This window comes from Peromyscus leucopus, chromosome 16_21, assembly GCF_004664715.2.
Source record: "Peromyscus leucopus breed LL Stock chromosome 16_21, UCI_PerLeu_2.1, whole genome shotgun sequence".
Lineage (NCBI taxonomy): Eukaryota > Metazoa > Chordata > Mammalia > Rodentia > Cricetidae > Peromyscus > Peromyscus leucopus.
Window position 1 is genome coordinate 26234496 of NC_051084.1, and position 16612 is coordinate 26251107.

Here is a 16612-nt window from a genome sequence, read left to right on the forward strand (position 1 = left end):
ACTCACCTAGCTTTCTTATACAACCCAGGACACCTGCCCAGGGATGGCATGGCCCACAGTGGGCTGAGCCCACCTACACGGATAATTCATCAAGAAAATGCCTCCACAGACTTGTCTCTTTGCCAACCCGACAGAGGCAATTTCTCAGTCGAGGTCTCCTCTTCCCAGATGACGCCAGCTTGTATCAAATTGAAAAACAAACACACCAAACAGAAGCAGCCAACCAGCACAGTTAGCGCCTTTTCTTGTCACCTCGACCAAACACCTGCCAAGGAGTCACTGGAGAAGGAAGGGTCTTGGGCTCCCGGATCCAGAGCACAGTCCATCACTGTGGGGACGACATGCTGGCAGGAGCAGTTTGCAGCTGTGTGTTGGGAGTGTGAGACTGGTCGCTTTCTCCCAGGACTGGGTCAAAGGAAAACAAAACAAAACAAAAACAAAAACAAAAACAAAAACAAAAACAAACAAACAAAAAAAAAAAAAAACAGGAGGGCCAGACCCTCAACCTCAAGGCCTGCTTCCCATACACCCACTTTCTCCAGCTAGGACCCACTTCTTAAGAAGTCTATGACCTCCCAGAACAGTACCACTTGCTAGGGACACAGTATTTAAACACATAGGCCCGCAGCAGCCATTTCTGCATCCAAATAAAAACAATATAAGAATTATGATTCAAAAACAATCTTGGGCTGGAGAGATGGCTCAGAGGTTCAGAGCACTGGCTGCTCTTCCAGAGGTCCTGAGTTCAATTCCCAGAACCCACACGATGGCTCACAACCATCTATAACGAGATCTGGTGCCCTCTTCTGGCATGCAGGCATACATGCAGGCAGAACACTGTATACATAATAAATAAATAAAACTTTTAAAAAAAATCTTAGCAACACATATCTCTATTCACTTCTGTTTTCCCTTTATCCCCATCAAAGGAAGTTAGATTCTAATGTAAATTTATAGTTATTAGTGAACTATCATCAAGTGCTCTGTGTATTAGTTCCCCATTTCCTATAAAAAAAAAGTAGCATAAAATACTCTTTATTCAGAACCTTAGCTTTCCTTGTAATAATATATTAAGGATAATAATCACTTTAGTACATTAAAACAGCTTGCTTCTCCTATTTTTCGCCTTGAAATATTTTCAACTTTATTTTTAAAGATTTATTTTTACTTGTTTATATTTCATGTGTATAAGTGATTGCCTGCACCTATGTTGTTTACCATGTGTGTGTGCCTAGTATCTGCAGAGGCCAAAAGAAGGCATCAGATTCCCTGGAACTGGAGTTAGAGATGGCTGTGAGCCACCATGTGGGTGCTGGGAATGGAACCTAGATCTTCTCACAACACATCCAATGCTCTTAACTGCTGAGCCATCTCTCCAGCCCTTGAAACGTTAAAACATGTTATTTTTATTTTAGATTATGTGTATCTGTGTGTGAATGTGAGCCCATGGGTGCAGTGCCACAGGAAGGTGTCAGATTCCCTGGAGCCGGAGTTACAGGCTGCTGTGAGCTACCCAGTGTGGGCGCTGGGAAATGAACTCGGGTCCTCTGGAAGAGCAGAGAGCAGTCTTAACCCCTGAGCCATCTCTCTGACTCCTTGAAACTTTTGATAGTAGCGTCAGATCACACTTTGAGGACACACGACTTACCTTTCAATTTTCTTACAGATGTTGGCTCCATGATCTAATCCTCAGGATAGGTTTGCGTACAGTCAACTCTTAAGCCCATTGTTCCCCAACCTCCTTACCTTATAATGTGAAGAGCGGGAAGAGTCAGCAGCATAGACAGATAAACCCTTAGTAGACAGTTGGTGTTTTCTCAAGTCTACATTCTTGGTTTTTCATTTTATTTTGGTTTTGTTTTATTATTTTTTCTCTTTAAATAACATCACTCAAATAGACTGTGAGAGACACAAGCTCATGCGTTCTTCGTTTACAGTGATCCTGACCAAACCCAGTAGGCAAACACAGGTGTGTGTGGCATAGAAAGTTATGCCAAGCACAGGATCGAGTTAATCCTGTATTTTGTATAAGCTGCCTTCTTTCCCTCTGGACTCCAGTCTTGGTTTGCAGCACAGGCCTTTCCTAGCATCATCCAGAGTCTCACAAGGAAGTTCTCACCGGGGCAAATCCCTGGACTGTACCCTCCTGATGGCACAGCTGCCACCCGATAGTGACCCTACTACTCCCCCTCCCCCCCCCTTGTCAACAGGGGCAGGGTGATGAGCGCACGGAGAATCCTCCTAGTTCCAAGTCTCCCTTACTTTCCTCATCAACCCACCATGCTGCCGTGGCTGTTGGGCCTGATCTTCTGTTTCTCTTGTAATGACTGGATTTGTATGTTCTTGTTTTACCGGTTAAAATGAGGCCTTCTGTGGTTGCTGGCCCTTCTACATCCAACAGTGAGTAAGGTTGATACTCATTCACCTTGAGAGAACACAACGGGATGTATGTGACCTATCATAAGTTGTTTGCGCTTCTTGGAGCACAGAGTAGACTAAAAAAACAAAACCAAAGAGCATATGAAGGAGGAATCAGACCTATCGTGAGGAGGGTAGAAGTGTGCGTGCGTGCGTGCGTGCGTGCGTGCGTGCGTGCGCTGAAAGCATAGACTTGACAGCTGCAAAGACACTGGATACGGTTAAGCAAGGAAGTCCCGCAGTGATGGACAGGCCTCCCTGAGGAAAGCCTGGAAGGAAGACCACCAATTGAGCAGTAAGTGCAGTACCCGACTCAAGAACTGATTAGATCAGGGAGGGAGATGCTCAGCGGGTAGAGCCACTTGCTGACCACCCGAGTTCAATCCCTGGGACCTACATAGTGCAATGGGAAAACTGACTCCCAGATGTCATCCTCTGACCTCCACAAGTGCAGGGTGGCATGCATGGAACACCCCTCCACATACGTGCATGCACCCGGATAGTTACATATGATGAAAACAAATGAATAAATAAAAAGAATTGATTCCATAAGACAACCATGGGGATGATTCTTGTAATCCCAACATTTGGGGGGTAGATGCAGTAGGATCAGGAGTTCAAGGTCATCTTCAGCTACATAGCAAGTTTGAGGCCAGCATGGGCTACAAGAGATTCTGCCTTAAAAAACAAAGAGGAGCTGGAGAGATGCCTCAGGGATTAATAGCACTGTCTGCTCTAACAGAGGACTTGGGTTTGACTCCCTGAACCCCACATGGCGGCTCATAACCATCCATAACTCCAGTTCCAGGGGATTTGTCAACCTCCTATGTATGACCTTTGAAGGCAACAGACTCATATGTGGTGCACATGTAGGTAGGACATTAATACATGTAAAATAAAACAAATCTTAAACACACACACACACACACACACACACACACACACACACGAGGAAATGCCAAATTTTCAACATAGAAGGAAGGGAAGAAGGGAGGGTGTAGGGAGAATGGGATATATCTCAGTGAGCATTTGCTTGGCATGTTTGGGGCCGCGGGTTCAATCCCTAACATCATAGGTGAGAAAGATGAAATGAGTCTAAACTAAGCTCGTGACAGTGAGGTTGGAAAGAAGGGGAGAATGAATGTGTGATGTTAGATATGGCTGAGGAGGACGTATGCTCCATCCAGAGTGAGTGGGCAAGATCAGTATCCATTATGAAGGGGGGGGGGAGGGGAAGCAGAAGTAGCTGTACTTGGTGTTGGAGCCACCCGAGACGAAGATGTCATTGAGGACTCCAGGGTGCATAGTCCACAGTAGTAAGCCTGGTCTCAGCAGAGAAGTGTGGGTTCCAGAATCACTGGGGCTCTCCCTGACCTAGCAATAGCTGCAACCCTGGTGATCAATGAGACAATGCAGAGGAGACAGATAGAATAAGAAGAGTCCTGATAGGGTGTCCTCAATGGAGTCCGAGTGTGGGGGAAAGAAAGCAGACCACGAGGATTCCTGGAAGCAAGAGCCAATGGTCAGGAAAAAAAAAAACACAGGCTTGTGATGGAATGGTTCCTTCCTTCCTTCCTTCCCTCCTTCCTTCCTTCCTTCCTTCCCTCCTTCCTTCCCTCCTTCCTTCCCACCATCCCTCCTTCCTTCCTTGCTTCCCTCCCTCCCTCCTTTGTTCCCTCCGTCCTTCCTTCTCTTTTCCCTCCCTCTCTCTCTCTTTCTTTCTTTCTTTTTTCCTTCCTTCCCTTCTCTGTCCCTCCCTTCTTCTCTCCCCCCTCTCTTTCCTCTCTCTCCTTCTTCCTTCCTTCCTCCCTCCCTCCCTCCCTCTCTTCCTCTCTTCCTCCCTCCCTCCCTCTTTCTGTGTGCTCTGGAGTTAACCCAGGGCTGGGCATATGCTAGGCAAGCATTCTACTGTAGTTGGAATTTTCTTTGGACCACCAACCAGCTCCCACATAAAGACATAGAGACTTATATGCTTGGCCTTAGCTTAGGCTTGTTGCACTAGCTCTTTTAACTTAATTTAACCTGCTTCTACTAAATCTACATTTTTTTACCTTTCATTCTGTATGTCCTACTTTCCTGTTGTGGAATATCAATGTTAACTAGGCAAAGATGTGTTACATTTGTTTATGCTGTGGAATATTAATCTAATTGTGTAAGGGTGTGTTACATTTGTTTCTGCTGCCTTTGTTATTGATATAAAGATGTGTTACATTTGTTTTTTGCCATATTTGTTTAATTATGTAAAGATGTGTTGCTGTTTCACCTTGCCTGCCTAAGGTACCTGATTGGTCTAATAAAAAAACTGAAAAGCCAATAGCTAGACAGAGAAAGGATAGGTGGGGCTGGGGGAGGGACATGCCGAGAGCCAGCCAGGCAATGACCAGCCAGTCAGACAGGGGAAGCAGTGAAAGCAAGATGTACAGAAGGAAGAAAGGTTTAAAAGTCCCAAGGCAAAAGGTAGATAAAGAGAAACAGGTTAAAATAAGAGCTAAGCTGAGGCTGAGCATTCAAAACTAGTAAGTCTCTGTGTCATGATTTGGGAGCTAGTTAATGGCCTAAAAGAAAATATGCTACACTTTCCTGCTTCCTCCATTCCTGGCTGGCTGGCACCTGGCATCTATCTCTTTTTCTTTCTTCTCCAAGCCTAAATTCCTCCTCCTCCTCCTCCTCTCCCTGCCCGGAAATCCTGCCTATACCTCCTCCCATTCAGCTTTTTATTAGACCAGTCAGGTACCTTAGGGAGGCTAGGTAAAACAGCAACACATCTTTACATAATTACACAGTTAAACAAATATTCCACAACATTCTCCCCCTCAGCTACAATCCCATCCTTGTGGTATATCTTTTAAAGTTTCCAGAGAAAAGGTTTGACATTGACATTGATTGTCACATGAAGGTCACAAAATTATGTGTAGAGAACAGGTGCTTGTTTGGGGATGGTGGCGTCGCCATTATTGTTTGAGGCTGCCTCAGGTAGCTCTGGCTGGCCTTCAGCTTGCTGTACAGCTGAGCTGGCTTTGAACCAGGTCCTACCTGCTTCTGGTCTCCAGAGTGCTAGAACTGTAACCATGGCATCAGTACTTCTCATTGACCTTCCCAATCACATGAATAATGAACAAAATCTGTATTTCCTCTATAAAAGATCCTATGAGCTTAATTTGTTCTACAAATTTCCTTTCTAGCTTCATGTTCTATCCCCAACTTGTTATTAAACGGCCTGAATGGATTTCTAAATAATTCCTAAACACCATTCCTGTGCTATCTCATCCTGTTTACTCATTGTGGTGCTTTGAATAGGTATGGCCCCCATAGACTCATGGGTTTGAATGCTTGGCCCATACGGAGTGACACTATTAGGAGATGTGGCCTTCTCGGAGGAAATATGTCACTGTGGGGGTGGGCTTTGAGGTCTTATAAGCTCAAGTCTGGCCAGTGTGACACAGTTTCCTTCTGCTGCCTGTGGATCAAGATGTAGAACTCTCAGCTACCTCTCCAGCACCACGTCTGCCTGCATGCTGCCATGTTTCTCGTTATGATGATATAATGGACTAAACCTCTGAAACTGTAAGCCAGTCCCTAATGAAATGTTTTCCTTTATAAGAGTTACCGTGGCCGGCCATGCGGTGGTGGCTCACACCTTTAATCCCAGCACTCGGGAGGCAGAGCCAGGCAGATCTCTGTGAGTTCGAGGCCAGCCTGGTCTACATAGCGAGTTCCAGGACAGGCACCAAAACTACACAGAGAAATCCTGTTGGGAAAAAAAAAAAAAAAGGTACCGTGGTCATGGGTGTCTCTTCATAGTAATAGAACTCTGACTGAGACACCCATCTTTCATCTTTTAGGTTGTTTCTCCCCGTGTGCAGAACCCTATCCTGGTTCTTTCTGATACATAGAAAAACAGTCCCTGTCTCCAGAAACATAGTTTACATTTGTATCATCTTTGATTAAACAACTAGACACCAGGAGGAGATGGTTAAAACAAATTAGCACATGCTTAATGACTTAAAACCAGATGCAAAATGACTCACTAAAGCTCTGCAGCGTAAAGCTCCTCGTCTCTAGACTTTGTTTGAGGCAGCAAGGTCTCTTGGCTGTCTACAGCTGTGTTGTGTATGCCAGGTGGCATGGCCCCCACACCTCTGGGAGTTCTCCTGTCTCACTTCTTACCATCAGGGCACCGGGATTACAGATGTGTGCTGCTATGCATGCCCGCCTTTCCCCAGGGATTCAAGCTCAGGTCCTTGTGTAGCACAGTGAGCCCTGCAGTGAAACATCACCCCAGGCCTCACCAGGGAGATTTTATATATCAGTACTTACCTCCCACGTGACACCATGCTAAAATGTAGTCAGTAGGGGAAGAGCGGACCAGACAAAGAAGAGCAGACATCAACGAAATGTAGAATGAAGATGTGTGGGAGAATGCTATCTGGAGCGTCAGAAACAAGCAAAACAGAACTCAGGTTAGATTATACGGAAAAAGAGAAAAAAATCACCAATAGTGGTAGAAACTGAGACAATGTAATTAAAGCACTAGTGGAAATGCAAGACGGCACACATACCACGTGTATACCCTGGCAGTTCTGAAGACTGAAACGGCAAGTCTTTTGAGAAGAAAAACAAAAGCAGTGTAGTTTAATAACCAAAGGCTAGTGGAACAGGCTTACCTGCCCTCAGAGCCCGTTCACTGCTGCCCCCTAGTGGTGTTAGCTGTCTCTACCAGAGAGCTGGGGAAGAATGGAAAGCCACAATTGATGCACAATCCCACCACCTCAAGAAGATGAGCCCAGGAGTTCAAGGCCAGCTTGGGCAGCATACTAAGATTGCATTTTTTAAAAAAATGGGAGGGAGCGCTGAAGAGATGCCTCAGCCATTAAGAACATGTGCTGCTCTTCCAGAGGGCAAGAGTTCTGTTCCAAGCACCCACATCAGGAGGCTCGAAACTATCTATAATTTCAGCTCCTCCATATCTTACTCCCTTCTGTGGCACTCACAGGCACCTGCACATGTGTGGGCATCACCACACACACACACACACACACACACACACACACTCACATTCACACTCACACACACACACAAATAAAAACAAATAAAAAATTTAAAGGACTATATAGATAAAACTAAATCAAAATGCAACCAAAGAAAAGTGTAGCTGAGGTTTTCTACAGTCCTGCCTGGCCCACAGTCAGGACAAATCTCTCTCACCCGCCAGTCCCGCAGCTGCTCAGACCCAACCAAGTAAACACACAGAGACTTATATTATTTATAAACTGTATGGCCGTGGCAGGCTTCTAGCTAGCTGTTCTTATATCTTAAATAAACCCATTTCTATTAATCTATAAGTTGCCACATAGCTCGTGGCTTACCAGTATCTTAACATCTTCTCATGGCGGAGCTGGCTCCATCTCTCTGCCTCAGCCTTCCATTTCCCAGAATTCTCCTCTCTGCTTGTCCCGCCTATATTTCCTGCCTAGCTACTGGCTAATCAGTGTTTTATTTACACAGAGCAATATCCACAGCAGAAAGGTGATTCCAGACCTCAGCAGTCACCTGGGGCAGGAACAGTGGCAGGATGAAATGCTATGGAGGAACGCACAGGTGTCCGTGGTTGGTCAGGTCCTGGATTTAAAGCTGGGCTATGGTTTCATTGGGAGGTTATTACATTATTGTCATAAATTAGTAATAACACAAGTAGAGATGCTTCTAAACCCAGCAAGGGTCAGACAGTGTCTGGAAGCCAGGATTGCATTCTCTGCATCCATCATCAAAACACACACTGACTTGTTGCACTAAAACTCTGAAAGAAGCATCTATCTGGAGAAGGAGCTTCCAGCAATGATACAAAAGCTGGGCATAGAGGTGAGAGGGAGCACAGCACGTGTTTCCCCTGTCTCGTCTGAAGCGAGTCACTGTGGTGCTCCAAAAACAATGGTCAACTATTCTAAATACTTCGCCATTAACCAGAGATCCGACTTCCTTTAGTTACCTGTGGATCCAAAAGTTGTATACGTCTGCTGGTTTTCAGGGAGATTCTGCTGAGGATGAAGTCATCATTCAGAAACAAAGCACAAGAATACTAAATATACATGTCCTGTTTGGAAGAAGTCGATGCCGATAATATTTCAAATGATGTTTCATCTTAGTAGAGTTGTGTGTACTTGTTTGACAAACATCAGTGGAACACTGAATGCTAGTGGAGACAGTGGGCTTTGAACTCAGACACTTCTGGGTTCAAATGTCCATTCTATTTTTTTTTCTCGAGACAGGGTTTCTCTGTGTAGCCCTAGCTATCCTGGAACTTGCTCTGTAGACCAGGCTGGCCTCAAATTCACAGAGGTCCTCCTGCCTCTGCCTCCCGAGTGCTGGTATTAAAGGCACATGCCACTACCTCCTGGCTCAAATGTCCATTCTGGCCCTGCTTCTCTGACTGACACTAGGCAGGTGACGTCATCTCTGTAGATGTTGGCTTCCCTTCCATAGGAGTGCTACTTCAAGAAAGACAAGCCTTTCTTCAAGAAAGAAAGTTAAAAGATGTAACACAACTCGTGGCACACTTAGGAACTTTATCGTAGGCCACTGTTATCACCTTGAGACATTTAAAATGGTTTACTTCCTCAATCTACCTGGCCACAAATGCAGGTGTGTGTTTGTATACATTTCCAATTACTGGTAAAGCCAACTGCTTGTTATCAATAGCGCACATATCAAACAAGATAAGTGCCCAGGTCTCTGAAGACGGGGAATAATAAACAATTGCTTCAGCACTCTTCTCCTCTCATAGGGTGACTTCCAAAGCTCCACCAGGGCTAATATCTGGTCATTCTGTGGTAATTACTCATGCAGGGTATAAGGGTCACTAAATGGAAGGACATCTTCAGTGTCTATGATTTGCTATGTGTCTGTGGTGGTGACAATAGTCACTGTCAGCTTGACCTGATTTAGTGTCAACTACGAAAAATACATCTGTGCTCCTCTATCAGGGGGTTTCTAGAGAGGTTAAACCAAGGAGGGACAATCTGCCTCAAATATGGAGGATGGCACCACCCCATATGGGTCCTGGACTAGGTAAAAATGGGGGAGGGGCAGCTGAGCACCGGTATTCACCTGTTCCTTCCTGATTGCAGATCCCACATGAGCGGCTGCCTTGCTCTCCCACGGCTTCAACTGCTGGTACAAATCATCATCCACTATAAAATTGCCATTGCAATTAAGGAAAGGACAGGCCATGCGTAGCTTGTTGGAACACGAGAGTGTGTGTGTGTGTGTGTGGCCAATATGTACTATAAATAACATGGAGGGGGAAAGTTCTTTTGGTTCACTTAGAAGACCAGTGGCTCTCAGCCTTCCTAATGTTGTGACCCTTTAATATAGCTCCCCATGTTGTGGTGACCCCCAACCACAATATTGTTTCCATTGCTACTTCATAACTGTAATTTTGTTAGTTATGAATCATAATGTAAATAGCTGATATGTAGGCAGGATATCTGATATGCGGCTCCTGTGAAAGTGTCATTTGACACCACCACCCCAAAGGGGTTTAGACCCACTGACTTAGATGTTTCCATCCTTTGTAGCAGGGAACAGCTCACATCATGGTAGCCAGTGAGAATGAAGGAGAAAATACCCACATTCACTGGCTTTCTTCAGTTTCCTTCACTCTGTCTGGTCCCCAGCTGCCATTCAGGACTGGCTTTCACCACTTGGCTAAACCTTTCTGGAAAGGTCTGCATAGACATGCACAGCAGGGTGCTTTTTCTGATCCCCCTCCACCACCACCAAGGACCCCGTCAGTGCAATCCAGTTGACAGTCAACATTACAAGCCATTTCCCTGTGAAGTTTCTGGTCTACAGTTTATTATCATTATTATAGTGCGGCTAATATCCCTTCCCAGGGGAGACATTAATAAGGTCCACCCCTCCTAAGGTCCCAAAGACAAATCCAGGTATGATTCGACCAAAGTTCACTCTGGGGAACCAACGAATTCATCGGGCTTTCTTACAGAGCATGGGTGAAGGGTTACTTACTAGACTGTGTGTGCTCCCTTCAAGGTCCCACTGGAAAGTCTTTCAGCACGGAGGAGTGTTTTCCCATAATGGCACAGGTGGGACCCCCACTCCCCGCCCCCAGTCTTCCCGGGTTTATATACTCTAGCCCTTCCCCAAGGCCATGTGCAGTTAAGGCACAGTTAAATACAACAGGCATTGGTGAACAGCTGGATACTCTGGGGAAGGTCTTTATGAGGGGATGCAAACAGCTGACAGGCCCAGTTGGGATGAGCTTTTCCAAGTGGGCATAGGTGAACTCCTCAAGACAGTGGTGGTGGCGGCGGCGGCGGCGGCGGCGGCGGCGGCGGCGGCGGCGGCGGCGCACACCTTTAATCCCAGCACTCGGGAGGCAGAGGCCAGCCTGATCTACAAAGCGAGTTTCAGGAAAGGTGCAAAGATACACAGAGAAACCCTGTCTCAAGAAAAACAAAAAAACAAAAACAAAAAACAAGTGTAGATATCATATCTAAAGTGATAGGTTGCTATATAAGAGGTTGTGTATGTGAACATACATGCTAAAATGTACAGACATGTGATCTGGTAATGTAAACCTTAGGAGAACACCTAAAAATCAGCATTCCAATGGATACTATGCCCACTTAGAAAAGCTTAGAAACCTAAGGAAACACTGCATAACAGAATTAACCTGTACCAACTTTTCCCTTATAAATTATACATCAGTTTTCATTTTAAATCAGTAAGAGATTTAGATGAAGTGATTCTACATTTAATTTTAAAGAAGAGTTTGATTCAAGGCCATAGTAAAATGGTGGCTATTGGTAACCAAACCAAACCAAAACAAAACAAAAATAAAATCTTAGTGCTTTCTTTTTTTTTAAGCCTTGAAAAAATCCAAAAAAAAATACAATAAGAATGTACTGAATTTTCTAGAAATAAAACCACTAAATATAGTCATCCTAGTTATTAAATAACAGAACTAAGCTTGCAACCATTGTTAAGTCACAGAGAAAATATTTTTGCATGGTTTGTACAAAGAGCCCAGGGTTTACAAGCTTGTCTCTACCACCCTCTAGTGGTTACATAGATATAACATGCTTACCATATTGTCTCCAGGTTAAATACACACACACACACACACACACACACACACACACACACACAGCATGTATGTATACTTGCATACAAGAGATTCCTCAATTTCGGTCTTACTGAATTGGTCCTAGCCTTGTTTATTATGTGACAAAAAAAAAAACCTCTTAAAGAGGATCGCCTATTTCAATTGCTCGTGTGTGAGGGGTTATTTGGTTTTTGTTTTGTTTGAGGCATGGTCTCTCTCTCTGTAGCCCAGGCTGACATGGAACACACTATGTAACCCAGGCTGACAACCTTCCAGCCTCAGCCTTCTAAGTCCCAGGGTTACAGATGCAAGCCACCACACCTGGCTGTGGGGGGATGGCCTTTTAAATGGCATTGCTGTTCCCTTCTATGTCGACATGAATGCTTCCCGAAATCTCTGCCAAGTTAACCTGCAAAGAGAAAACTCAACCCTCCAACTCCTGTCCTTCAACCAAAAAGAACCTTCCAGTGTGTGTGTTTAGGGGTCTAGGGGTAGCCAGTAAGTCTGTTCCAGGCTTCCCCAGGGAGTGACTTCCTAAGCCAACAACTCCCTTCCCTGTTCTCATCCCTGTCCTCCCTAGAGCCATCGGCCTTTCGGACAAATTCCACTGTGTATCCCTCCTTTGACCCTGAGCACCGAATCTGGCCTTCTCTACATCACAGTTTCTTTCTCCAGCTTTATGTGCCAAAGTTAGGCTCACCTATTTCCAAAACTCTTTCAAATGCATTATTTTTTTCTGATTTTTTCCCCCCTCACGAGTCCCGAACAAACCAGTTCTTTTAGGACACCGAGTCCCCGTGCATGCTGCTCCCTTTGACAGAGTGTTCAACCAGGGTCTTACTCCCATCCCTTCAACTGTCACTGAGGCTGACACCCGTTCTTCCAAAATCATGGTAAGCATTGGCGTCTCTGAGGAGGCGTCACCTCCCCCAAGGTTCTTTAACTCTCTCTTCTCTGGCCTCGGAGTCATTTTTGCCGATTATGTGCTGGTTATTTATTTACTAATTTTAATTTCCTCTGGGGACGGGCTCTCATGTAGATCAGGCTAGCCTCGCACATGTTACGTAGCTGAGGCAGGCCCTGAGCGTCAATCCTCCTTCCTCCACCTTCCCCAGGTGTTCTGATTGTAGGCATGCACCACCACCTCGCGGTTTATGAAGCGCGGCGGACAACGCCTAGATCTTCACGCCTGGCGGGCGAGCACTTTGCCAACGAATCGCAGCCGCAGCCACGTGCTAGTTGTTTTGAGATAGGCGATGATCAATGAGCTGAAGTCAGAGAAATGAGCGAGGTGCGCGCTCTGAGCAAGGCACAGACTTCAGTAAACGTCAGCGGACTATTTCATTTGTGATTGCAAAGGGCAACTGGGCGCTGCTATCAGTGTCGTGGACATGAGGTAGCTTTCCCAAGCTATAGATGAGGTAAAGGAAGGAGGCAAGATTGCAAAGGATCGGGGCCCAGGCTGTCTCCCTATTCCAAGCTCGTAGCCTCCACATTGCCACAGCTGTTTGGCCAGCTTTGGGTCGGGATAGCCAGCCAACACACTCGTTTTGAGTCTGAGGCAGAGGCTGCTGGTAGAAATGAGCAAGCATAATTCCTGGGTTTGTTTTTCCTAGGCGCCTGCTGGCCCGTTCACTGTTTCCTCCTCTGTATCTTTTTTGGCTTGAGGCTGAGGTCTGGGGTGCTGCTTTGCATATTCTGCGGTGTGTCATCCTGAAGCTCATGGCCTACGGCTAGAAAAAGTCCTTAAGCGCTGCAGAAATGGCAGGTAGGTGACGACCTTCCCTCCTGGACGTGCATTCTCTTCTGTCTGTATCCCCCCAGCACCTGGTTAAAAGCAGCAGCTGGCAGATGAACACAGGGGCACAATCTTCCCGTGCTGTGTCTTCTCATCCTGTCTGTCTTCAGTGCTCCAAAAATGCCAGGTAAACAGAAGATACTCCATATTTGGGGAGTGGAATAAACAGGAATTCATTTTCTGTCCTTTCAAGACTTTGCAGGGTGCTGTGTGTGTGTACTTTGGTAGCACGTCCCTGGTGTAAACTGGAGTGCACTCCACAGGGCTGCAAGGGTCTGAAGTGCCATGCCCCCACCCCACTTTTTTATTCCCCCAATACAGGATAGATAGCCCTGGCTGTCCTAGAACTCTGTAGATCAGACTAGCCTTGAACTCAAGAGATCTGCCTGCCTCTGCCTTCTGAGTGCTGGGATTAAAGGCGTGCGCCGCCGCCGCCGCCGCCGCCGCCGCCGCCGCCGCCGCCACCACCACCACCACCACACCTGGAGCCTGTCCACCTTTGAGGAACTGTGTTCCCTGTCACTGAATCAGCAAGAGGATGTTGTCTCACTCTTTGAGACTTGTCAAGTATAGTGAAGGTTTCAAGTGATCCCCGATATTTCACAAGCCAAAATCCTAGGCCTGTATCACGCCAGATGGCAGTTTTCTTCTCTAAATGAGAACTTCATTTGCTGGAGGCCATTAGAAAAATGAGCTTTCATATTGATTCCTTAGCTGAGGGGAGATCTCCTGCTACTGCACTGGGTTCTTCACTGAGCAGACACCGCAAATGAAAAGCTGTGACGCACTTCCTCCCTCCCTCCCGGAGCACATGTCTTCACTTCCGGCAGGAAAGCCCGTCTGAGGCGAAGCATTCTCGTGGCAAATTTACAAAGACATTGAGAATCTACAAAACTAGTTCTAAAATCTCCGATACTCCATTGTAAAAACTACTCTGACAACTTCCATGGCCCAGATCATTTCTCCTGCCTCCAAATATACATACAATTGTCAGAATTTCAAGAGCTAGCTGCACCATGAATCTCACAATATACTCTTTTAAAAAATTCATTTATGTATGGGTTGTTTGCATGTGGAGTGTGTGCGTGTGTATGCATGTGTCCCACAGCATGTATGCAGAGGTCAGAGGTCTCCACACCCCAAACTCAAGAATCCTAATTATAGGACCCTGTCTTTGTATATCCCACTTCCACACTCTGAGTGGGATCCTTCTATTGTTTCCCCAGAATTCATGTGTTGACAACTGTATTAGTACTTTTCTGTCGTCGTGATAAAATTCCACAATCAAAGACACGTTAGGGAGGAAAGCATATTTTGACTTACCGTTCCAGAGGGACAGAGAGACCCCATGATAAGAAAGGCACAGCATGGTAGCAGGGGCTGACAGATCATATCTCAGCTGCATACAGGAAAAAGAAAGAACGAGAAGTGGGTGAAGCTGTAAACCCTGGATGCCCATCCCCAGTGATAAGCTTCGTCCTGCAAGGCTCCGCCTCCTACAGGTCCTGTGACCTCCCAAACAGCACCAAGGACAGGAGACCAAACTGTTCAAATACATGAGACTTTGGAGGACATTCTTCATTCAAACCACCACAAAAAAATATATCCCAAAATGCTTAATTATATTTGAAGATTGGGCATTTGGGATGTATTTCAGATTATGTGGCGTCTTGATGGTAGGGCCCAGGAGGGGCATTCGTGGTTCTTACCATACAATGATTCTGTTACTGCCTGGACCTTAGATTTCTAAGCCATCAGAATGGTGAGAAATACATTTATGCTGCTCACAAGCCACTCAGGATGAGTCTTAGAGTAGCCAGACAGGACTAAGAACTCATTTGGTTTGCGTTGGTGATATGCGCTTCTTTTTCTAAGTTCTTACCAATGGATTTAGTAAGGAAGCATTCATGCTGGCTCTTGGCTTCAGTGGTCACAGCTTATCATGGCAGACAAGACAGGGTAGCAAGAACAACTCAATCCATAGTGGCAGGAGCAGGACACTGCTGCTGTTCACATCTTGGTGGACCAGGAAGTAAGGCGATGTGTAACAGAGATGAACCAGAGATGACATTCCCCACAACAACCTATTCCTGGTGACACACACTTCTTCTGGCTATACTCCACCTATTAAAAACCACCAGCTAAGGGCCAAGCATTCAAGCAGGAGCTGTTGGGGACATTTCAGATCCAAACCCTAGCACCCATCATCTTCTTATAGGCACTGCTTCTAAGAAGCAGTATTCCTGAGCTGATGTTCCTGGCATCTAGGTATAAAGAAAGGTCTATGGACAAAGGCAGTAGCTGGACCCAAAGTGGGTAGTAGAGAGAAGGCTGGTTTGTCCCGTTTCCAAATATATAAGATTAAACACAGAAGGGATTTTGAACTGCACCATTACTTTAATTACTACTTAATTATTAAATTATAAATTGATTATTTAATAATTATTAATTGCATTAATGTTAACGTTCTGCCACTGTGACAAAATACTTCAGAAAAGTCACTTTATCTAGAGGAAAGCTTTAATTTGGACCATAGTTTTAGAGCTTGCACTTGGTTGGTCCTGTTGTTTGGGGGCCTGGCAAGGCAGTGCATCATGCTGGGCTATGTGTGGTTGAGCAAAACTGCTCATTTCCTGGCCAGTATGTGGGAAAGAGGGCAAGGAAGAGACTGGGTCTCTCTATTCCCTTTCAGAGCATCTCTCAATAATGGGGGGCAGGGGGTCTTCTCACTAAGCCAAGACTCTTACAGAGCCCTCTGTCTCCCTATAGCCTTTAACTCCTGGACCTTGGGAGATTCTACAGATCTCACCCACAGCACCTTGTCTAAACTGAACTTCTCATGTATCCAGAAAAACAACTATTAAGATATTGTATTATAAATAATCAGCATAATCATTGGGAGGAATTTTGACTATACTTAGAATGATGCAAATTAAAATTTACCTTCTATCTTAGTTATTTTTCCTATTAGTGTTGTGAGAGCCCAAATTACATTTTAAGTTTTAATTCCTATGCCTGAGAGATCCATGAAACAAAAATGCCTCTGATCTGCAAGCCCCTTGCCAAGGACAGATAGTTCCTGGGATGCTGGAGGCTGTTGTTTATGGGAGATAACAAGCCACATGTTTTCACTGCCCTGAACAACTTTGTTTGACCCATCTGCACGGCTGTGCTTGATCACATGTGGGCAGGAGGTTCACAGAACAGAGGTGCGTCAGAATATGTGCTTGCCCCTGATTGAACCTGATGGGAAGTGCAATGACTTATGGGTT